This window comes from Pseudonaja textilis, chromosome 1 (assembly GCF_049901715.1).
Source record: "Pseudonaja textilis isolate UNSWEBS1 chromosome 1, rPseTex1.2, whole genome shotgun sequence".
NCBI lineage: Eukaryota > Metazoa > Chordata > Lepidosauria > Squamata > Elapidae > Pseudonaja > Pseudonaja textilis.
The window spans coordinates 97,804,085-97,828,771 of NC_141990.1; the positions used below are offsets into that span (position 1 = coordinate 97,804,085).

General features: G+C 36.0%; 1 protein-coding gene across 8 annotated transcripts in view; it reads left to right on the plus strand.

Moving 5' to 3' along the window:
• HS3ST5 (heparan sulfate-glucosamine 3-sulfotransferase 5) overlaps window positions 1–24,687 on the plus strand; it is a 189,816-nt gene that overhangs the window by 57,521 nt on the left and 107,608 nt on the right. For all 8 annotated transcript variants that reach the window (XM_026726483.2, XM_087912791.1, XM_087912797.1 and 5 more), the window contains one exon: window positions 9,955–10,157. The gene's annotated coding sequence lies outside the window, so the exon portion shown is untranslated. The remainder of the gene's footprint in view (window positions 1–9,954; window positions 10,158–24,687) is intronic.

Here is a 24,687-nt window from a genome sequence, read left to right on the forward strand (position 1 = left end):
TTTTGATAAATATGCTACTAAGGTTCATCCTCAGAATTATCAATGTGCAACTATAGGTTATTTTACTCTACCTGTTCAAATAGGTACGCTCCCATCAACTCGACAGCGGCATTCCTCTTTGGGGCCTACATGTAATGATGAAGTCATTATTGACACACAATTGTCTTCTGGTTCTACATTTGGCCGTTACAGGAGTCCTTACTCTAGGCTCTTATCCTGGCATAATTGCTTAAGAAAACAGACGATCTATTCTTGGTCTCACCTGCAGACTTGAAAAATCCATCAATGCTACCGCTGCTATTATTTGTGATTTGCATCATGAAATAGAAGACTTAAATCAAGATGTCTTACAGCAGCGTTTTGCCATAGACTATTTTTTAGTCCATCAGGGAGGGTTCTATATGTTAGTTGGACACCGTGGATGTGCTGTGCATTTTCATTCTTTGAATAAAACTATTGAGGATGAGCTTGCCAATTTACAATCATACAATCAAAATAATATCCATGCTCATTACTCACCTTTTGAGTGGCTAACCAATTGGCTCCCTGATTGGTCTTAGCTCAGACAGTTTTTCTTTTATGCTATAATTATTATTATTGTACTAATTGCAATGTTGTTTTATTCAATGTATTCCAAATTTATTTGCATTGTTTCATCTTCTCTTAATCCTCTACAATTACGATACATTCATAAATCTTTGAATCCTCCATTTAAAATAAAAAACGAGGATATGTAGGGTTGTAATTGCAGGAATGTTCCAATCTCAGATGGCAAACCTCAAATAAAGAATGTTTCCAAGCAAATACAACTCAGGTCAACAAAGTCACTAATCTAAAGGAGGACTAGAGAGAGGAAGTAAACATATGTTAGACTTTAACTAGAGATAATTAATTGTATGGATTACTGTGCTAAACAGTAACGAAAGTTAAGCAGTAACCAAAGTTAACCAGTGATGGAGGTAATTAAAAATGTGTATAAATGCAAGACTAGACTCCAATAAAGATCATCATGATTCAGTTGTTCATGATCAAACAACTCGACTGCCTCGTCAATACAACAATAAGAGATGGCAATGCTGCAGTCATACAACCACTCCAGAAAATGTTATGAAAATGAAGCAGCTTCTGTAGAGACTCCTTGTCAGGCTATGAGGCATGTTAATTTAAAATTTTTAAAAATGTTCAAAAAACTCCAGTGGAATGGTTCTTTTTAAAAGGGAAATTGAATTTTGTGAAGGGGAAAGAAAAACTCTTTAAGAAGATTTCTTTTCTCCACCAGATTGACTTATACATTAACTTCCATTAGGGGGAATAACACCTACACTTGAGAAGCTTGTGTGATCTTTTATTTGATCTCCTTCCTTTTCCTTCATTCAGGAGTAGAAATGGCTCTTCCATTTATGCTTGGGTCAAATTGGAACTCACTATGAATACGTATTTGGAAGAGAAATTGCACTTTTAGTGCACATGATATTCATATGAGTGTGAAAGAAAACAGTATAATTTCAGCCTCTAGAAAGCCCCATCATCCATATTATGTCATTTTACTATAGTATAATTACAACCTCATATCTAGATCATTCAACATTTTTCTTCTATCTCTTTTTCCTATGTATATAAATATCTCGCTACGGTTGAGCATGAAATAGAAACACTGTCGGCGGGGGGGGGGGTGTAGAATTTGAAACAAAGCAGCTCAATTTGGTGTATTTATTTAATGTCCTAAGAGTTCTTTAGACAGAAGAAAGTCAAAACTTCACGAGTATTCTGACAGAATAAAAGTTGAAAATTCTCTGCTCTGGCTAAAAGAAAAAGCTGAAATGATATGTTAAAGGGGAAAAGGGAATGTGAAAGAAGTTTCTTGTTTTGTCCTGTGATTTTTAAAAAAGTGCATCCATTGCATGTTAGTACTAAGCACTAAATACCATCTACGCTCTAGGTAAACTTTATATGGGTTTTTTTTTAAAGCCTTTACAAATTACCAAAGAAAACAGTAGAACTAGCCATGACATAATTGCTTTATAGTACAAAAGTGGCCATAGAGTTGAATACATCAAGAGAAGTATTGCATAGGTCTTTTTTTTTAATTGACTAATTTGACTGTTCACCTTGCAGAACACAATATTTGCATTTCCTATCTGAAATCTGAATAGAATAACTGTGTCTATAATGCATAAGACTGCACAGTTCACATTTCTGAACCTGACCCCATTATTCCATTTTATTGCAGTCAATGGCAATAAATATGGTAGTACTGTTTATTTTTCATTGGCTGCATTGTTTCGATAGATTTTTTTTTTTAAGAATACCACAAGCGGATTGTGGAATGTCAAAACACTTGAAAAAATGTTGAACAAAGTTTGGAACAAATGGATTGTTTTTGTTCGTGCATGGGATAAAACCTGAAACATTCACAAAACATTCAAAGCAGCTATTTTAAGTCTGAAATACTTACCAGAATTAGGAAAAAAGTCAAAATGTTGACCAAATGGTATAAGATGGAGAGCCAGTTAGTGGCAGTAGTAAGGCACCAAGCTAGAAACCAGGAGACAGTGAGTTCTTGTTCTAGGTTCCACATCAGGTCAATTGTTCACTGTTATCCCTAGGAAACAAGCAATAGCAAACCACTTCTGAAATCTTCCCAAGAAAACTGCATTTTCTTGACCAGCCCAAGAGTCCATATTTCCAAGAGTCCACATTGACTTGAAGGCACACCTCTCTTTGAGAGCTGATGTTAATACATCAAACTTCATAGAAATAGAGATAGCAAACCATTTAGAATTCATTTAGTTAACGTGTTACGCTATCACATGACTTCATGTCATATTCTTCAAATGTTTCCTTTTCCATGATATTATTTTTTCAGTGGTCTTGTCTGAGGTAGAGCATATAATTGAAATGTACAACTGTACTGTGACAAATGTAATCATATGATAGAATTATTTCAGAGCAGGAAATGGAAGCAAGTTAGACGGTTTTTTGGCCAGTCAGCTAATCAGGACAGATTTGACAGGCTAGCTATGACAGCACAGATAATTTCATAGATTGGATATTAACCAATTTGAGAATGTGGATAGCAGGAGCCAACATTTATGATGCCATTGTAAGGCTGCTGATCTTTAGGAATTCTCAGTGCAATCTTTTTGACTCCACCTAGTATAAAAACCCAGAAGCTGAATACAAGGAGAGTCTCCTATATAGAAATTACTCACCTCTCATCCACCCTGATAGAAGTTTGTTGTGAAGACTGCAATTTTTATTTCTTTATTCCTTTAAATTATATTTATACCTTTTTTAATTTTTTTAAAATAGTCCAGACTGGATTGCCTCAGATTAGGAATAAAATGCTATAGTCATTTAAGACATAATATATCTATTTTTCAGCATAATGTGTCAATACATGTTTGTTTGTTGGATTTATTCAAGCCAACCCAACTCCAAGAAGACTCTGGGTGGCATATAGTAGGTCTAATATATATATAAAACAAAAGCACATTAAAAACTACATTATTTGCCAAACACATTATTGGTGTATTTGGCAAATGTATACAGTCTTGTTTTTGATTGATGAAACTGCTTTCATGTTGAATAACTTTTCATTCAACAACATAACCTAGCATACCCTAAAACAGGGGTGTGAAACTCAAAGCCTAGGGGCCAGATTTGGCCCATGGCGTACTTAGATTTGGCCCATGGGGCCACCCTGGGAACAGCAAAGGACCGGCCCACAGTGTCTCTGCCAGAGAAAACAGGCTTTTTGAGTTCTGTTTTTGGCTGTGACAACCTCCTAGCAACCCTCTGCTAACAGAGTTCCTTTTATTCTAGCAGAGGGTTGCAGGAGGCCGTCACGGCCAAAAATGGAGCTCGGGAGCCTGTTTTCTCTGGCGGAGTGCTCAGGCCACCACAGGTGCCCCCAACATGAGTGATGTTGAGCTGGGCATGCACATCCCAGCCCCTGAGATCAAAGACAACCTTGATGTGGCTCTCAATGAAATCGAATTGACACCCCTGCCCTAAAGAAATTACTTTGTTTTTAACACACACATCAAGCTACACACTTCTTACAATGCACTAATCCCATGATGGCGAATCTATGGCATGAGTGCCAGAGGTGGCACACAGTGCCCCCTCTGTGGGCATTCAAGCTGTTGCCCCAGCTCAGCTCTGCCATGCATACACGTACATGCCTCCCACCAGCCAACTAGTCTTCGGGTCTCTCCCGTGCATTTGCAGGGGGTGGGGCATATGCTGGGGGCGGGGCACATGAGCGGAAATGCACGGTACAGCTGAGGCACAGCTGAGGCACTCGGTGCTGAAAAGGTTAGCTATCACCGGACTAATCTATTAACTTGCAGTTTCTTTTTTTAAGTCCTTATGAAAGAGCTAATCATCCTCCCATATATAATCTAGTTCTAATTTTTCTGTCAATGCCCAAAGCAACAAGTCATCTAATATTAGGATATAGGTTGGGTGCCATAAAGTTGACAAGATGAGAGTATTTCTTCCTATTTGTTTGCTAATGAACAATATCCATACTCATTTCTATGTATTTGTAGGAGCTTTCACCTGCTTTAATTTTATGTATGGACCTCAAGCAATGCAATTTTTTATAGACTGCACCTATATTTGTATTTGTATGGTTTATATGACTTAGAATCTCTGTCATCTCTCTTCACCCCCCCTCCCATATTCTCTGCATTTATCAGGATGAACAAATGGTTCTTCATGTAGCTATGAATATAATTGCAGATTAGAACTTCTTCTGCATCTTAGCTGTATCTAGCTGTCTCTTGATTTAATATTTGAGAGTAAGGTTAAATTTTGAAAGAGCTAGGTGCTTGCGTTCCAATCATAATGTTGGTTCAGCTTGTTTTCATCACACTAGATGCCAATTAAGTTACTGATTTCATAATTATAATTTAGCACATTAGAATTGATAATAAATGTTGTCTCACCAAAGCTAAATAATTATTATATAGAAACACAGTTTTTCTTTCGGTTGATGTATTCAAACAGAAGTTTGCGAATAATGTATTATTCAGGATTTTTTAAAAAAAACATTGTAGCAATTTGTTCTATGTTTCCTACCACTTACAGAATTATTTGTGAATCAGAATATTTGATTTTTTAAACCATTTCTATCTATGCCTTATCAAATGCACAAAGACTACAACGCACTAACAGATAAATGCTTTTGTCAGTTACTTCCTGTTTCAAAAGAGTGGGGCAGGGTCCTATAACTTTACTGCTAGTTATATTCATTAACCAATTTCTCTTTATAAATACCTAAATATAATTAGTGCTGTGTTCTCAAATTAGTGAGATGTTTGCTTTAATATGTAGTCAATTAAGATTCCAGAAATTGCCATGAACTGTGAATCTTTATAACCCAGAATGATTCAGAGAAAGGAGTTGGATTTTATGGAAGAAAGGCACAATGGAAATAGTTAATAGGAAAGGGAAATGAAGGACAAAGTATTAATGATTGAGGAAACAGCATTCAATGGGGCAAGGGCATTTCAGCAGCAGAATAGTAATTAACAGTCCCTGGGAACTATTAGTGAAATCTAAAATACGGTACCATTTTTAGGAAAGAGGAAATCTAATGCTCTGAATTAGTCCTTTCAATACCCTGTAGAGTGAAAAATTTGTGAACTCAGGGGCTGAGTTTTGGATAAGTGTGATGGGATACTTGTCAGTTCCACTAGGTACACCAGATCAGGAAATCAATTATTAAGGAAGGCTAAAGCTATTTTATTGAAAATCCCGCAAATCTGCTGGTGCTATACTTCCTCTCCATTCTGTAAATGAAACCTGAACTCAGGTAGCTCAATAGTGTTTCTGTATAGGACAGGCAAAGACTTTCAGGGAGAAGCAATGTTCAATGACTTTCTCACATCTGTAGTTTTTTCAGTAATCAGTGATGAGCAGAGCATTTGACTTCACGCTTCCCACAAGTATAAAATCATACTGTAATTCCCAAATGCTGTTCTTTGTCTGACTTCCAGACGGAGTTCTGCCCGACACATACTCTGGCATGCATAATAAACTTGATCTTCTGTAGTTTTTGCATTCTTGCTATATTTTCCATTCTATGAGGAATAGAAGCATTATTCCAATCACCCAGCACAGATACTGTCTTCATATTTGTGTTAAACAAGCTGCATGGCCATTCCATATTTGGCTGTAGAATGGCTGTTGCAACTCATCTATATTTTAATATTTCTCCAGTTACTCTTACACTTTCAGCCTTAGCATGTTTCAACATTGTCACAGCATTTATCTGCCTAATATCTTAAGAACCAGGCAGCATGGAAATAAATGTATTATTTTATTTTCATTCTTTTTTTTTTTTGAGGGGAGGAGGCTAACATATGTAGCATTTATTCCTTATTATGTCACTATCATTCAATTAAAAAATCTTGAGTTTTCCTCATTTTCATTTCCATTTTTCTAAAGATGCATTATAAAGAAAAAGGTCTATCTCACATTTTGTACCACTCATTACTGCTATATCAGTAATGCAAGAATACTAATTCTTGTATTCTTCTATCATAAACAATCAATTCCAATATGCTTTTATTCTTTATTTTCTGTGTGTAGGCATTCAAAACAAAAAGACAGTTTTTGTGCTGATATCTACCAATCACCATTCTCCTTCCTTCTTGTATCATCTCTCTCTCTCCCTCCCCCCCATCCCATTTCTACCCAGCTTTTCATGTCACCCAATGCAACAGTTTTCCCCTTGGATCTCATTAATTCAAAATGTTGCATCATTTTCCCCAAACCTTATTAACATTTACTGGAGTGTAACACACAGCAATCATCAAACTATGGGTTCTTACTTTCATATACACTTGCAACAACCTCTCACTTTCTGACTTAAGTTTTAGCCTTTTTATTCATTTTCTCACATGCATTCATCACCTCCATTCCATAAAATCAGAGTCTTACATTCCTCAAATATTAGGATGCAATTCTTAGGTAGAGCTTTTCTTATCAAGGTGGACAGTTGTGACTGAATTATCCTGCCTCTCAGCTTTAATGGAGCAGGAGTTATTTATGTAATATGAGCTAAAAATATTCTTGAGAAGAGGTTGAGGTTTTTTTTGTAAAAAGAAATCCATCTACTTTTCATTTAGCTTCTTTGGTTCTTAAATACTAAATTCAAGATTTCTCTGGAAGGAAACATTTAAGAAAAGCCTCTTTCGTAAAGCACAGATAATATTTTAAATGTAGACAGCCTTTTCAGAAGAGAGGATAATAAATGCATATGGAAAAGCATACTTTTTTAAAAAAAATATGAGCTTGTATTTCAGCAGCAACTCATTTTCACCTAATCACCATCCCCATTTTTAAACTAAAGGGAAGAGAAACTGAACTAAATTTCTGTAGCAAAAGTTCTGAAAGCAATGAAATGAAGCATTTAGAAAAGGAACACTGCTTATCCCTTAATTACTTCTCTCCCTGGTTCCTAGTTTGGCATTTCAAATGCATGAGTACCAGAAGGTTGTTGCTGAGTTGAAAGATATTCCTAGAATCTGAGACAAATTGAAGAGATTGTGCAATTTTTCAGAAGATTCAAAAATAGGAACTAGTTACTTTAGCAGACTTACCCTGGATGCTACCTACTACTAATAGTTTCAATAGTTTCTAATAGAAAAAAAAATGTAATAAAAACTCCAAAGCAGGCTCTTTTTGCCTTTATTCATCATAGTGTTGTTGAGAAAGACTACAGTGTAAAGGGACCACAGAAAAAAAAATTGAACTCTTTGTGTCTCCCTTTGATTACAAATATTATAAGGTACCTAAGCATGGATTAGATACGGTATAAGCCTTTTTCGGGAGAGGAATCAAAACTGCTAAAGGTAACAAAAAAGGATATTCCAGAACAATGATTCCCATTCAAAGCAACTTCCAGATGTGTGTATTTCAGCTTCCACAGTCCTTAGCAACAGCATGCTTGCTGGGGACCCTGGGAATTCATTCCCACAAATTTGAAAGTTGCAAAGCTTGGGAAATATTGTTCTATGACATCTTGAGAATCTGTGAAACAAATTATAGAGCTCTGATTGCTTTTTCCCTAGCAGAAAGCTTATCCCACAAATAAGGTCAGTGCTAGAAAACAAACATTCCATAAGACCCCAATTTTTAGAAGGGAACTAAGGGAATCTGAGGAATTATAATACATTCAGTTTAATGTATATTATGGAGAAACTGGTAGAAACAATAATCAAATAAAAACTATGCATATAGAGGTACAGCCTTGCTGAAGGCAGATCTGCATTAATACCATGAAAGTAAGATTTGCCTTGCCAATGTTTTTGGGAGGAAAGTTGGGAGATTAATTAGCAATAGAAATTTTTCTCAATAGAAAAAAGTAAGAACTTCCTAAAGGATTTTAGTTAGGACTAGTGCTTTTTCACTTCTTAATTTGTGCTTCAGTTTATGTTTCAGTTTATTAATAAATTAACTGGATGTAGGGCTAAGTAGAAAACATTTGGAGATCATTCACATGGTAAAAATGATTGTGAAGAATTCTGAACACACCAGAAGTTTTATTTGGCTAAGTGTGATTACACATACAGTATAAGAAATTTGTCTCTGATGCATAAACTCTCAGTGTACATATAAAAAACAAAGTAACATAATCATAATAATGATACCAATAAGAGAAGGTTGTAGGAAAGATGTGAAGGATAATAGTGAATGGTCAACTGAATGTATTTCTTGAGCTTCTGATGTCTGTGAAGGTACCAAACCAATGTGCCACAGCTTTGAAAAATACAAATACTGGAGATCAATATGAAAGAAATTGAAAATAAATCTGCAAATATTAAAATGTCTTTACTGAAATTTCTGGAATTTGGAAAAGTATTGCATGTATCACCCCATATGGGAAGAAATAGTACAACCCCAAAAGTATAGAAAAGGATAACCTAATTGAAACTAAGGCTCAGCCAATCTCATTGTACACATATTGTACTCTGACAGTAAAAGTAATAATAATGATGATGATCAGAGGGTTTGAATGTTTGTTTTATGAGAAAGATCTAGAACATTTTGAATCTAGATGAGCAAAAAGGCAACTAACATGATCAAGATTTGTAAAATCATGCATAGCATGGAGAAAGTAGATAGAGATGTACCTAGGGTAGGATATGGTAGTGGAAATGGTGGTGGGAATGTTTCAATACTATCTGACAATGACTTTGTTATCTACAGATGATCTTCTGTTTTTTCTCTTTTGAAAAAGATACCTTGAAGCCACCATTTAAGGATATCCGTAATTGGTATTGGCATCATAGTTTCATTGTTGGAGCAGTGGTGTCAATGAAGTCATCAAAACAGGAAAGATAGTAAACTCCACTGTGCCAATGTTATGCACATGCAATATATAAAGAAACAGGTCTTCATTAAAATTCTAGGATTGCCATCTTGCTTGTTTTGACACCCTCTGCAGAAACCATGGGGTCAGAAATTCTATCATGGATTGATCTTAAGTCCTATAGCTGCTGAACACTGGTTCAAAGAGACATTTTAGCCATATATTTAATACTCGTATCCAATTTGGATTTTGTAATTTTAAATGTAATAAACCACCTGCATTCAGTTAAAACATCATTACAAAAACAGTAAAAGTATAATTTTACAAAGTTACTAGTTGAATATGGGTTGAATGTCATCATAAATTCCTTCAACACCTCCCCCCCATAACAGAACATAATTTTCTCTATTTAGCATGATCATGTCATGGGGGAGGGTTTAGAAATACTCATTTTTAAAACAATATCTGATACAATATCATGAACAATTCTTTTCAAGAAGATACAATTGGATGCCAAATCAGAGCATTTTACAATATCTTTTACAATAACTCAGATATACAGTTATTATTGTTCTGGATGTATGTAATTGCATTACTCAGTTACCTTTTCCTCTTCTTTTCTACAGCCTTAAGAAGTCAGAACACAACTGAGAAGAAGTGTCTATGTTTATTTTCTGTTTCTGGACACCTTTGTAACAAATCATTGGTCCTTTACGTAAATGCTGAAGAATTTTAAGCACTGAAGACCAGCAGACATAAATTTTGCCTTGAATATTCGTGATCAAAACTAGATGTATCAGATCCTTTGGATGAGCAAAAGGATAAAAAGGTTAGTGATACTCCAAATGCCTACAGTTTCAATATTTTGTATTTCTGCATATAACTTGCCTATGGTTTCATTTACCGTATGCTATAATATTTTCTGAGCTACAGAAAGGAAAACCTAGCAGGATTTCTTTTTCTTTTTCTGGAGTATTTGTAAAACAGTTGAGGTTGAAAAAGCAGGAAATAAAGGACAGCCAAGAGCCCGGGCGGGCGGCTGGGCCAAACAGAGCAGCAGACGTCGAACTGGTTTGTTGTCTGCTGCTCTTCAGAGCTACCGGTTCTATAGAACTGGGCTGAACTGGTAGCATCCCACCCCCACTTCTATGTATACCAACCTGACTAACAGAAGGAAGGCAAGAATTGAACAGTGATAAGCCTGTATATCAGTATATTCAAATAGTTTTACAAATTATCCTTTTGCCCATAAGAGTTAAACCTTGTGTTGTTTACACATCTTTTTAACTTTTAAAAGTTCGTGTTTTTGGATTTTAATAGCAATTAAATGGAAACTCAAAGCAAATGTGACCATGCCATTTTTGTTGGATCTACCCCAATTAAAAAAATTATATAATTCTTACTAAAGGAAATTAGATTATCAGGATCAACAGAGATAAAGTAGCAAATAGAGGGAAAGGCATTAAATGAAAATATGGAGGTTTCATAATGAAATATGATATCCTAAACTGGGTACACAGGAAAGCAATGGTGTGGTAGCAGAGCCATCTTCAGTTATTTCATATTCATTTATTGCTCCTTGTACAAACAGGTTTACATCTTGAAGTATTTTTTCATGTTATAGGACATGCAAATTGTGCAGGAGTTATTTATACATTTTGCATACTTCTTTGTTTTATTTAAACTGTGGGGGAAAATCACAAAAAGAAAAAAAAAGTACTGAAAACTGATGATATCCTAACACATTTAGGTAACCAAGAACAGTGAATATATGTCAATGATGTAGTTAAAAGAAAAAGTTAGGCTTGAAGAACAGAGGAAAGATCTGCTATCAAAGCTATGTGTGTAGGTCTTCATGGTACCTGCTTCTTACTCCAGTCTACTATATAGGGCTGACAGATGATCTCTGATTTATTTCAGAGTTTAATTCTTCCATCCTGATCACTTGGGTGTTGGAACATCTTCAGTCTACTCTTTTTATAGCCAGGATCATCTGATTCAGCACTGCAAAAACTGTGCTCCCTTTCTCTAAAGTTACTTTGACTGTTTCTTTGAAACAGTATGAGAAAAGCAAGCTTAGAGTGGCGTTTTCTGATTATTTCTGCGTGTGTGTGTGTGTGTGTGTGTGTGTGTGAAGCACCTTGGCTTCCCATGCACACATCTGCACAGACAGCTGGGGTCTGCTCGCAAAAGCAGCTGGAAAAAGATGTGTCTGTTTATCGATTGGAAGATAAGTGCTTCCTATGCACTTTGGAGCTTTGCATAGACATGTTTTAGAAGGATTTGCACAATTTTGAGAACAGTAGATAATGCCTCTTCTGGTAAATGTTGCCCAAAGCATTTGCCAACAGATGAACTGGATGTAAAAAAAACCTCAGTTCTCTTATCATTTTTTTTTTAATTTCTTTTCAAAGTAGAGGTGAAGAAAGCACATCCTCAGTTTAGTTTTTTATGTGGCTGTGTGAACATTTATTTATTTATTTATTTATTTCATCAAGCATGCTTGAGAAAACAAGTATAAGTATGAACATAACATATAAACATATATGTATAAACAGGTATAAGTATATACACAATAAATATAGTAAAAATAAATGGGGACAATAGGACAGGGATGGTAGGCCAGTGGTGTGCTTGTGCACGCCCCCTTACAGACCTCTTAGGAATGGAGTGAGATCCATGGTAGACAGTTTAAGGTTAAATTTTTGGGGCTTTGAGGCTGTAACAACAGAGTCAGGTAGTGAGTTCTAGGCATTGACCATTCTGTTGCTGAAGTCCTATTTTCTGCAATCGAGTTTGGAGTGGTTTACTTTGAGTTTGTATCTACTATTTGCCCATGTGTTATTATGGTTCTCAGGTATATTGGAAAGGTTTGATCCTGAATAAGAGTCAATTAGATTGGGAGTTGAGAGTAAGTTCAATAATTGAATTGGCACCCATAGGATTACTAAGCACACATTTATTATCAGTCATCGAACTACCTCTGCTGAAAAAGCTCTGTGTATGAAGTCTGCAAAATCTGATAGTGAGGTTTGAACGTGTAGTCAAACATATGCAGTTTAACTTATTGGTTATACAGTTTAACATACTTCAACTTGTGTCTCTTCTACTATATAAATCACTACTTCTGTTTATGCTTCGTGAGCTCTCAAAACTTTATCTCTGCTTTTTAAGGATACTATTAATTTTTATAAGAAAGAAAGTGGACAATGTGAACTAGAGATTAAAAGCTAAACAAAGACTAGGAAATATTTTGTTGGAAAGCCTGCTGAATTGAATATGTGTGACTTTTCTTTTCCAGTGTATCCTTTGTTGAGGGAGGAGTCCTGCTAGAAGTGTACTTTGAAAACATCAAGTGTGAAATAACAATCGGATAATCGTTTCTTTAAAAAGTTTTCATATAAGACTGTAAGGTTGGACTGATTAATAAAGCAGAACTCAAGTTAATAATAATCTCTACTTTTCTTGCAAATAACACCACAGATATCCCTGAGCACTGGGTGTTGTGTACGACTCATGGAACAAATAATAACAATAACAACAACAATAATAATAACAATAACAACAATAATAATGATGATTTATTTAATTTATATTGCCGCCTATTCACCCATGGCGACTCGAGGCAGCTTGCACAATGTAAAACCATATTTTAAAAAAATAAAAATAAAAAACAATAAAAACTAACAAAAAGAATCAAATAAATTAATAAAGTACAATAGAACAAAATCTGGAAAAAAATCACCCCCCAATGTCACCCCCTGATGACAGCAGATCACACTAGCCATTTGATGGGCACCCTCCTGATCTGAGTTCCCCAGGTACACTGGCAAAACCAGGTGTTCGGTGCCTTCTGGAAAAGTGCAAGAGTGGGGGCCATTCTAATCTCTGGGGGAATGATATTCCAGAGAGAGGGAGCCACCATGGAGAAGGCCCCTTCTTCTAGGTCCCACCAAATGTATGTCCCTCAGGGATGGGACCCGCAACATTCCCTGCCTCCGCACTGTAATGGGTTGGGTAGATGTGACTGGCAAGAGACGATCCCTCAGATAACCTGGTCCCAAGCCATGGAGGGCGTTAAAGGTGACAACCAGCACCTTAACTTGCACCCGGAAGCTAATCGGCAACCAATGTAGCTCCTGCAGGAGAGGTGACACATGTCACTGATCTCAAAGGGCCATTTCTGAATAAAGAAATTAGAAATCTTGAATTAAACAGGTTAAATTGGAATTGATTAGGAAATTAAATACTGTGGATCAAATAAAGACCAACACTAAACACTGGCACATATTTTTTTGTTTTGTCAACATTGTTTTAAATTTAGCTTTATTAAGTTTACAATTAAAAGGTAAAAAAACCCAAACTTTAAAAATAAAAGGAAAATGGAGAGGGAAAAAAAGCAAAGAAAGAAAAAAATAAGAATATGGTAAAGGGGAAAAAGGTAGTACATTATATAAAGAAATGATTTCCTCTTCATCACAAGTATAAACAATTTTAGTAACATCACTTCTTTTAAAATGTAACAAAAGATCTCTTCTTCCTTTATCTCATGTCTTATCTATAAACCAATTCTTAAAGCCTCATTCATTTCAGGCCTGGCCAGCAAAAGTCTACTAAGTTACCAGACATAACTATTTTAATCTTGATCAAATAAACCAGCCTTGTATTCCTTCCTTTTATTTTTTAATATTCTTGATTTTGTGCTAGAATTTGATTTTTTTTAAAAAAAATAATGTATGCACTTGTTGATCCAAAGATTCCTAATAGCTAAAATGCAATTAAGAATTTCCAAAAATGTTTAGGAAAAGTAGTACACCAATCCATTATTCATAAAGGTGCTGAATGTAGTTTGAACAAAAATGGCTTTCCCTTATTTCCCACAGCACTAAACACACTAGAGACCACTGTTTTACAGTCTCCTCACATGGAGGAGAACTTGTGGGTTATGTCAAGACCTCTTCTTGTCCAGAGAAGAATTATCAAAGAGTCTGTCTACACACTGCTTCTTTATTCAGCTTAATCTTCAGATCTGTTTTTATTAGAGCCGTATTCAGTTCACCATTTCTTCCACAGAGGTATAGAATTTCTCTATAGCAGAAACAGACACAATCCAATTTTATCATTGTGCTTGAATAACTTGCTATACAGCATATTGAATGCACACCAAGGATGAAACCTTACAGAGATTGCCATTCCATGTTCTGCATTTTGAACTCTCAGGACAAAAATTAAGTGATTGGGCCAGCATGTTTCATTTGTACATTTACATGTATAATTCCCCTTTCATAAGGAACTCTGGGACAGTTGGAATAATCTTTTAAATACAAAAGAGAATATATTCCTCAGTAAGTAATTTATTTATACCAGATTTCTTTTAATGTGGTGGAATCAAGTCATTTTCAATTTCTCACCTGGAGACATATTTAGCCAACCTTGGCTGTACTTGGAAGCTAAGCAAGACAACATATTATTCAAATTTGAATGGGGTATATTTAATGAATATTAGGATTGTAGATTAGAATGGAAAGTTGAAAAAGTATCCTAGAAGAAGGTAATGGAAACCTTTGTCTTTTGCCTAGGAATTAACAATAGCGATGGTATTCTCTGTAAAGGATGCTACATTGTATAACTATCTCTTATTCAGTAGAATTGATACTTGCTTTCACAAATGTTAGACTCAAAAATTCAACTAATAAGCTATATATATTGATTCAAGTACACATGGACTTTAGGTATGTTTTTCCCCTTAGATTATGCAGTGTTATATTGTCAACTATGGCAGCAAAAGAGTTGCTGCAGCCTTTTTAATCAATCATTTGGTCACATTCTTCTTACAGTTTTCTCCTGGACTCAATACAAGCATTCAGTTTTATTTGTTAACCTAGCAGAACATTATTTATTAATGAGTTCTTCATGCTTTATTAAGTCTAATGTCAAAATACCTCTGTGGGACTGTAGTCATGTTCTGTCTGTTAAAAGCCTTCTCAAGAAAATGAAAAATTACACAGTAAAGCTGCATCCGGTAGATATCAGTTCAATTACTTTTGATCCTGGCAGATGATGTTTCTGAGTAGTTTGAAAGAGCTACATCAGATAATATAAGCTGTCTGAAATGAAAGAATTCTGCACTCTCAAATGTGCATAATTAGGAAGGCTTAGAAACTTAACAAAGCCATTCTGTTCCCAAATGCTGAGTGGTATATTCAGCAGTTGAGAACTGACAAGTTTGGTAAGGCAATACAATGCTTGCCTAGTTTCATTTATTTTTTCTTATTCACATCTTTTATGCTTGGGAAGCAAACCTTTATTTTGGAACATTAAAATGCTGGAGTTTTTCAACACTCCAGGGATTAACTTCAGGGTCTTTTTTTAAAAAAAATGATGCAATTAATTTTGTTTAGGAAGCCAATATTGGAGTTCATTCATTTTTCCTACTTCTTTCCTTGCTTTCTCAATAGCATTACACTTGAATATCATTTCTGTAGTATTGTCATGCAAATTAAATTTATTTTAGGGACTGTTATTCTGAACTTTGACCAGTTCTGCATATGGCTTTCAACATTAACTGGGTAGACTATATGTTAAACACAGAGAAAGCGGGGAGAGAGAAGGAGGGAGGGAGGGAGGGGGAGAGAGAGAGAGAGAGAGGGAGAGAGAGCGTGCATACACAAAATGGGAATGTTAGTTATCAGACCAATAAAGGTTCAGGAAATGATTTTGTGAATAGATCCCCGCAACTTCATTCACTATCTCCAATATTACCAGTTAATAGAAAAGCCATTAGAAAGAAATTCACTCTAATGTTTAAGGAGATAAATTCATTCTAAATGTCAAATAGCTCAGTTGCTGAATTTCTTAAAATCTTTTCTCTTTCACTTCTGTAAATCCTGTTAAGAAAACTCTGTCATTCATTTTTTTTAAATGGTCTGTTTTTGGAACTTGATGCTTCCATAAACATTACTCCAAATATTTTAATTGTCAGAAGAAGAAAATATAAAACTCTTAAAGCAACTTTTATAAAAAGATTTGAGGGAGGGAGTCGCTTTCAAGTCAGGCTGTGACTCTTGGAGATTGCCTGGACAAGTTGCAGGTGTCTTCTTGGCAAGATTTGGAAAGTAGTTGCCATTGCTTCCTTTATAGGGCTGAGAAAGAGTGACTAGCCTAAGGTCACTCAGCTGGTTTTGTGCCTAAATCAGGACTAGAATTCACCATCTTTCAATTTCTAGCCTAGGACCCTCACCATTGCAACAACTGGTTTCCATGAATTGATATCTAGCTAGTTTCAATTAAATTTAATAATTCAGCATGATCTTAATCCCACATCAACATATAAAATATTTTGGAACTGAGCATTGCCAAACAGTTATCTTTGTCTTCAAAAAAAGTTTTGAATAAATTCAGAGCAATGATAAATAGCAGTCTGGAGCAGTTAAAAGGAAAAAGAACGGAACATGAGTGGGAGTACCTAATAACAATTAAAGCTTAGTTATGATGACAAACCAAACTTGTCATCATTTTGTGACTATACTACCATCACAGACCAGCTCAAAAACAGAAACATTGCAAAAGTTGCAAACAATTCTAATGGGAAGAAAACACAAAGTACAACAGAGGAAGGCTGTGAGGCTAAAACAAAAGGTTTAGTAAGGATCTGACAACGACAACAACAGCAAAAGGACAGAAACAAGAAAATAAAAGAGGACCCATTGTAGGAGAACAGCAGGCTAAGCTGGAATTTGGGGTTAAATGTGTCATCTGTTTGGAGTCATTGTGTTGATACAAGAGACCTAAATCCAGCTTCCTATGAAATCAATCTATTGATCCTTATCTAGCACCAATTTAGCTTTGATTATTAGTTGAATAGATTTTTGTATTAGAGCAGGGATGTCAAACCTGTGAGATCATGGCATCGTCACATGACATATCATGACTTTTACCCGCTTCGCTAAACCAGGAGTGGGTGTGGCCAGTGTGTGATGCATCGGGCCTGCGGGCTGCAAGTTTGACAGCCCTACATTAGTGGTAGCAATAATAAACTCTTCTGTGCTTTATGTGCTCCTGGTTATTTGCCCCAGATACCCAGTCACAGAAGAGTATGAATAAAAATCTTTATTTTGTTTTTTTTAAAAACCCAGTACTTAATAAAACTACATATTTATAGAAAGCTACAAATTATAAAATTAAGTGTATGTATCAGCCAATCAACTACATATCTTACATACAATATAACAGAATTTTGATATACTTAGTTTCACAGGAGAATATATATCTGAGAGTAAAAAGAAGGGGAGTTCATAAGTTTAAGCGAAAACAGATGTCAGAATAGTAAAATCTTGAGAGAAAATGAGGCTAGCAAAGGATTCCAAGACTGACTCCAAATTGAATATAAGCCAACACATCATGGTCCAGAAAATGTTCCGAAACTCAAAGCAGTTTTAGGCTGTGTCAACAGAAGCAAAAGTTCCAAATTATGAACATTATTTCATTCTATCTTGCATTGATCAGACCCCAATTATAGCACTGTGTTCAGCTTTAGAGCTTTAAGAATGATTCTAAGAAATTAAGACAGGAAATTCAGAGAAAAGCAAAAAATGATGATAAAAGAACCAGAAACTATGCCCCCCTGGATAGATTTTGAAGGATTGGATATAGTCAGCCTTCAGAAAAACTAGTCACATTCTTCCAGAAAAGATGTCATATAGATAAAAGTCTGTTCTCACTGCTCCAGAACCAGAGGTGGTATTCAGCAGGTTCTGACCAGTTTTGGAGAACCGGTAGTGGAAATTTTGAGTAGTTTGGAGAACTGGTACCACCTCTGACTGGAGATTTTACAGTCTCCTCCCCCTGCCATGCCCACCAAGCCACGCCCACAGAACTGGTAGTAAATTTTTTTGAATCCTACTACTGTCCAGAACACATGTAGAGAGTAATGGAAATGAACTTGACAGAAAGAAGAAAGAACATTCTATAAGCAAGAAGGCTAAATTATTTAAGTCCAGGGAAACAAGATAGCATCCAGAAACAACTCAAGCAGGATCTTCTTGATTCCGTGGAATATTAGAGGAAGACACAGTCAGACTTGCAAGATTTTGTTAGTATAGCCCCATGATGGTGAACCTATGGCATGTGTGCTGGAAGTGGCATGCAGAGCCATCTCTGCCGCCACACGAGCTGTTGCCCCAGAGCAGGTCCACTGTGCAGGTATGCCCACCACCCACCAGCTGATCATTGGGTAGCTGCTGTGCATGTGGGGAGGGGGAGGGGCGTGTGCAGCAGACACGTGCACATGCACAGAAACATGGGGTCACACGCCCATGTGAAGAGACGCACAGCATGTGCATGGGGGGGGTCATGCGCACATGCACAGGAGGCGTGGTGGCCCCCTCATGCATTGCCTTATGGGTGCTGGCACGCGTGCACTTTTGGCATGTGAGGATGGAAAGGTTAGCCATCACTGTTATAGCCTGTCTCCTATAGACTTCTTGTGGAACTGATGTCATGATCTGCACCACCTAGAGGGCTGACCATTTCAGTCCAAGACCTGAAGTAATAGCAATCAAAGGCAAAATTCATTTAAATATTAGGATTTTGGTCCCTAACAGTGAGCAGTTCGATAATTATTCAGAGAGGTAATAGACTCCTATTTATGGAAATGTTCTGTTAAAAATACTTTAATCTGGATTCTTGTATTGAGCAGAGCATTCGATGGTATCAATAGCCTCTTTCAATAGCCTCTTTCAAAATTTGATTCTATATTTGTTCCTTATGGATTATTTTTATATTTATTTATCAAATCAAATTAAACTCAACTTTGAGATAACAGCATTGTCTGTTGCTAGAAGAAACAACAGCAGCTAAAACAGGAGCCAAATAGTAGGCAATATACCATATAAATGATCCTGAATTCCTGATAGAGTTTAACTTAAAATCAAATAAAAGACCATGTTCTCTTTCTTCTCTACATGAATATTGTGGGCTGGTGGGGGGAAGATACAGATAAAGAAATGACACAGTGATATATTAGTCAAATGATAGAGGGTATACCCACTAGTGCAAAGTACAAAAGATAAACTCTAACTGGGATAAATTCAAATGTGTGATGATGGATGACTATAACATGTTTTCTATGTGCTACTGGATTTGGCTATTAAAAGTCAGGTTTTAAGTATATCAAGACTGCAAAAGGAAGCTGGAAAAAGATTAGTCTGTTAGATATAGATATATAGATAAATAGATACATACTTAGACACATATGTATATTCATACATACATACATACATACATACATACATACATACATATTCACTCAGAAAAGCTCATACCAAATAGAGAGCCATATTGAGAACAGCAATTTTGCTTTTTTTTATTCCATATACTGTATTCTGACCTTCCAACTAAAATGAAATGCAATACTCATAATGACAGAGAGATTACTTCCTATTCTGGCTCTGGATTATTGTCCGTACTTCTTTTCATGTTCAATAAGGAGCCAGTCATTTATTCTTTAGATATTCAGTAGCAGTTTTGTTGGAAATCTTTAGGAAACTCTTTGCCCACTGTTGACCCTATGCCAGTGGCCCCCAACCTTTTTTGTACCATGGCACAGTACTGGCATCACAAAATGATCCACGGACTGGCATCAACACGCACGACCAAGGCAAGGTGAGCCAAGCGACCGGCCAGCCAGCCGTCCCCCGCTTCTCCCTGCCACCTTCAACTCCTCCTTTGTACCTTTGTCAATGGGCTTTTTGGGCTCTTTGTTAATCTCCTCCTGAGTAACATGAGACTCCACCACCATCGGGACGGCTCTTCGTTCGAAGCCTCCCCCCCTTCGACGAAACTAAGGCACAAGGATTCCTTCAGCACCCAAATGCTGCTTTCCGACTGACAAGCTCACCCGGAAGCACTTTCTCAAGCGCCGTTGAAACAAGATGGTGGTGCCCAAGCAAAATAGGCAGCCCGGTATAAAATGATCCACGGACCGGTACCGGTCTGGGGCCCAGTGGTTGGGGACCACTGCCCTATGCTACATTTTAAAGAGCTTCCTGCTTTATTGCTTCTATACTTTTAGAGAAACAGTGTTTTCAGTTGTGAAAGGTACAGAAATTTAGAAAAGGGATAGTCCTCTTATCAATTTCTTTTGATACCCTTCACAGGGTATCCTACACAGTCCTGTCAAATAGCAAATACTGTATTTTCCATAATAACTTGTACCATGAACAGCTCATTCTCTTTGCATTATCAAGATACTCTTATTGGTCTATAAAATATTCTGTTTTTATCAAGGTAGAAAGAAAGTAGGGAATCATTTCCTTCTGGGTTTTGGGAAAATAAATTCTGTGATATTGGATTTGCTACTTGCCCTTTAATAGGCTCCTTTATTTGGACTCAAAATATCAGCTGGGAGAGCCAACCTGTCAAAAATGGTATGTCAACATTGTGTCACTTTGCCTTTCTGAACCCATCCATATCTCACAGTGGCTTACATAGTTATAATTTACTTACATTCTGCCACCCTATAATGTTTCTATAAGACTAAAAATCTGCTATGATTATTTCCTATTTCAGTAGTGTTTTTTTTTTAAATTCACTGGAGATTAATTGGAATTCTGGAACACAGGAGCAATACTGATCCCCTGAAAAGCAGAAGCAACTTTTTCACACTTCTGATGTCCATCAAGGGTTGAATGTGCACATAGACATTTTCACATACTTTCATCTTATCCTTTCATCTCCCATTGATTGCGAGTGAGAGATAGAAGGAGGAAGAGTGGGATTTCCTAGTCCCAGTGATCCTGTTTAAAATCTCTGCTTCTCATTTGAGACTGTCGAGGTGAATTAGGTTTCATTCCCCTTCATTTAATAATTCTTGAACATTAGTGTTATTATTTAATATTTTATGATTTTCTTTCCTCTGAAGCCTTTCTTCTGGGGTACTGTATATATGCAGTTGACCAGAGCAAAGACATAACTACTCTGTAAAGTTTCTGTCTTACAATAAACCTCAATGGCCTTATCCCAGTTAAACATATCATGATCAGAGAATTGAACATGCTGTTTATCAAAGTAGTTTGGATAAAAATTACTTGATAAAATTATATCAACTCAAACCTTTGTAATTTTGAGTTAGTAAGAATCCTCTCCTTTCAAGACAACTTTCCTAGTTTTAATATACAAATATGTGGTGTGAAAATGTATGTAGGAATTACTTCTAGTATCCATTTTGAACTATAGATTAAAGGCACAATTTTTATTCTTTTAATATTCATTACGTGTGTATGCTCTATACCTATGATGCTTTTGGGGTAACTTTCCTTCAACAATTGCTTCTGTTTTTAAATAAGTTAAATTAAATGTTAATATTATGAAATGTAGATGAAACAGGAAATTGATTTATGATGGAACTGGAAAAAATGTGGGTTTTACTTTAGCCATAGTCATTTTGGGTTTTGAAGAAGTAATGTAGGAAGAATATGGATGCCTTTGAACTTTGGTGTTGGAGAAGACTTCTGAAAATACCATGGATAGCAAAGAAAAAAACAAGCAAATTCTGATGGATCATTGAACAAATCAACCCCGGAGTTGTCCCTCAAGGCACAAATGACCAGGCTCAAATTATGATAGTTTGGACACATTATGTGAAGATTCAGTTCTTTAGAAAAGACTCTAATGCTAGGAAAGATGGAAAAAAGAAGAGGATAATTAACAGCAAGCACTAATTTACAGTAATGATGAGTGCTGCACCAGTGAAAGACTTAAAAGAGCAGGTTAGGGTAACATTACCATGGAAAAAAAATCTATTTATGTGGTCACTAAGAGTTGAAAAGAATTTGGATACCATAAACACTGTCTGTGATATTTATTCTGGGTATGTCCCATTCATATCTACGTTTCACTTCTCAGAGTTGGAAACTTGAGGTTCTTGCTTGGTTGCTTGCTTTGACATTGAGCAAGAAATTTAAATTTGTTTAGCTTTAGCTTCATTTATTTTTTATTATTGATAATCAAGACTTTTTATGTTATTATCATGGGTGCACTATTATTGTTTGTTAATTGCCTGAACTTACCAATGGGTGCATAACTTCTGAAAGGAAAGCAAACTCCTAGGAACTCAAGAATTGCAAATAACACTTTAGCTAAAGGAGAGTTTCCAGAATTGTGAAAATTTGATAAAATATCCAGAATGAAAAAAATCAAGACAAGAAAATTACTTAGATCAGTTTTGATATAACTGGCTGATCCCAAAAAACTCAATCCTCCCTGTTTGGCTAAGAGACCAATAAGAAATGCATGCTAGATTTTTAAGTTAAAAAATAGGCCTGAAAAAGACAATGGCAATTACTACTACAATGTTGTTAAGAATATTTAGTAAAGTCACAAGGATATTTCAGCTCAAAATATACTTTCTACCTCCTGGCTAAGTATCACTGCCATCTTTAAGTAGAAAGATTTGCCAATATTTCCTAGATCTATCCATTATAGTCAGTGTCTGAATGCGGTGAATTTTAATACACAGCCTTCTGTCCCCAGAATTTGATTGAAATGCTATTGGCTAAAACATGTCTCTGCCCAATTCTGCTTGTTCTGCTGCTATTGCACAAAATAATTTCTCACTTGCAACCTTGAAAATAATTTTTGTTCTTCCCAAAGCAAAACAGTGGACAAAATACATGGCCAACATTATGATTAAATTTTGATTGGGTCATTGCAGGGTGATATGAGATTTTTAGGATAGGTAATAGGTTATTCTGCTTTGTACACGAACAAGTTTCACCTCAAAATCACAGGTGGAAATGCAATATGAACCTAGGGACTCCAAACTAGGTTGATTTGTTTTGTTTTGTTGCTAATTACTAGATTAGAGTCAATGGATTACCAATGCACAAGCCAAAAATGGTTTCTCTTGGACATTCCCTTGCTTAACTGATCAAACATTCTCTTGGACATTCCATTGCTTAACTTGCCAGACATCAATAAGTGTTGAAAACTATAGTTGAGTGTAGAGAATGACTTGAGGGAACGAAAGGGGGAAAATACTGTGGTGTCCCCCTTCTCTTGGTACCTGTCAGGCCCAGCCCAATAATAATAACACAGAACAATCTAGCCAAAGTTCATTATTTATTTTTTCACACCTAATAGACAAGCTCTTGCCAGACTAAAACCTTACTACTCTCACCCCAATGGATATAACCTGGAATATTCTAAGGAGTGGTTTTCCTAACTCTTTTCCGCTGTCTCCAATGCAGTTCTGGGCTGTGCTTCTTCTTGTCTCACCTCCTCCTTGGAATGTGCTCCCTTCTTCCTAGGAAACAGCCACTTCACTATAGACCATCATAACATCTCCTTTGCAGTTCAATCACATCCTTATTTCTTCATTGGTTAATACAGAGCTAGCTTAGTACCATGAGACATTCCCAAACTTACATGTTACTTTGATGTGATAAAGCAGTTAAGAAAATTAAATTTTAGTTTAGTTCCTTTTTACTACACATATTTTCTTTAAATACCAAAGAACTTTCTGCAGCGGCATAATTATTAAAGTGCCTGTTCACTGTGTAAACTTCCTTAAGTTAAAGGGTTAATTCATGAATGCCTCTTATGCCTGATTAGCATCTTTGGCTGATTTCACTTTGTTAAATATCAATTGTGTAAGTATCAAACTGTAGAGCCTTGAAGCCAGAGCCAGGAATTTTACCAGGAATACTGTTCTATCAATGTTTTCTCATTAGTCTATCTACTGCATGATTGTTCATCTTGTGACCTTAAGACTTCTTCACCTGCCCTACTTGGTGTACAACTGAGAACTATTAGTCTACCTTGCTAACCTTTAGAATGACTATCGGACTTCTTGATTGCCTATTATTGTGTCTTGAGACACTAAATGTTATTTCTTGACAAAGTCTTTGTGCTTGCTTGCTTGAACTGCTATAGAATAGGATGCAGTCTCCATTAAGATACTGTTGTGCCTCTCCAATTATTGCCTTGCTATAATGACTTTTACGTTTTGTTTTGAAAAATGGCTTCTTTTCTTTTCTCTCATCTTCCAGTATGTTTTGCTGATTGTTTACCTACCAGTGGAGCAAGTACTTCATTTTGAATAGTGCAATACTTTAGAGTTAATTAAAATCCCCACTGGATTTGCTCAGTAGGTTCAGGAACTTTAAAAGATTTTGTGTGCCTTTGCATAAATGTTATTTAAAGGCACACTTACTTAAGGGCTGAACAGTTTAGACATTTGAGATGTGCTCTTCAAAAGTGCTTTAGAAAATACAATCTCATTAGTAGAGAGAAAGGTCAATAAATAGTTTGAAAAATACAGTTAAGTTATGTATTCATTGTTCTACATATCTGTTCTTTTT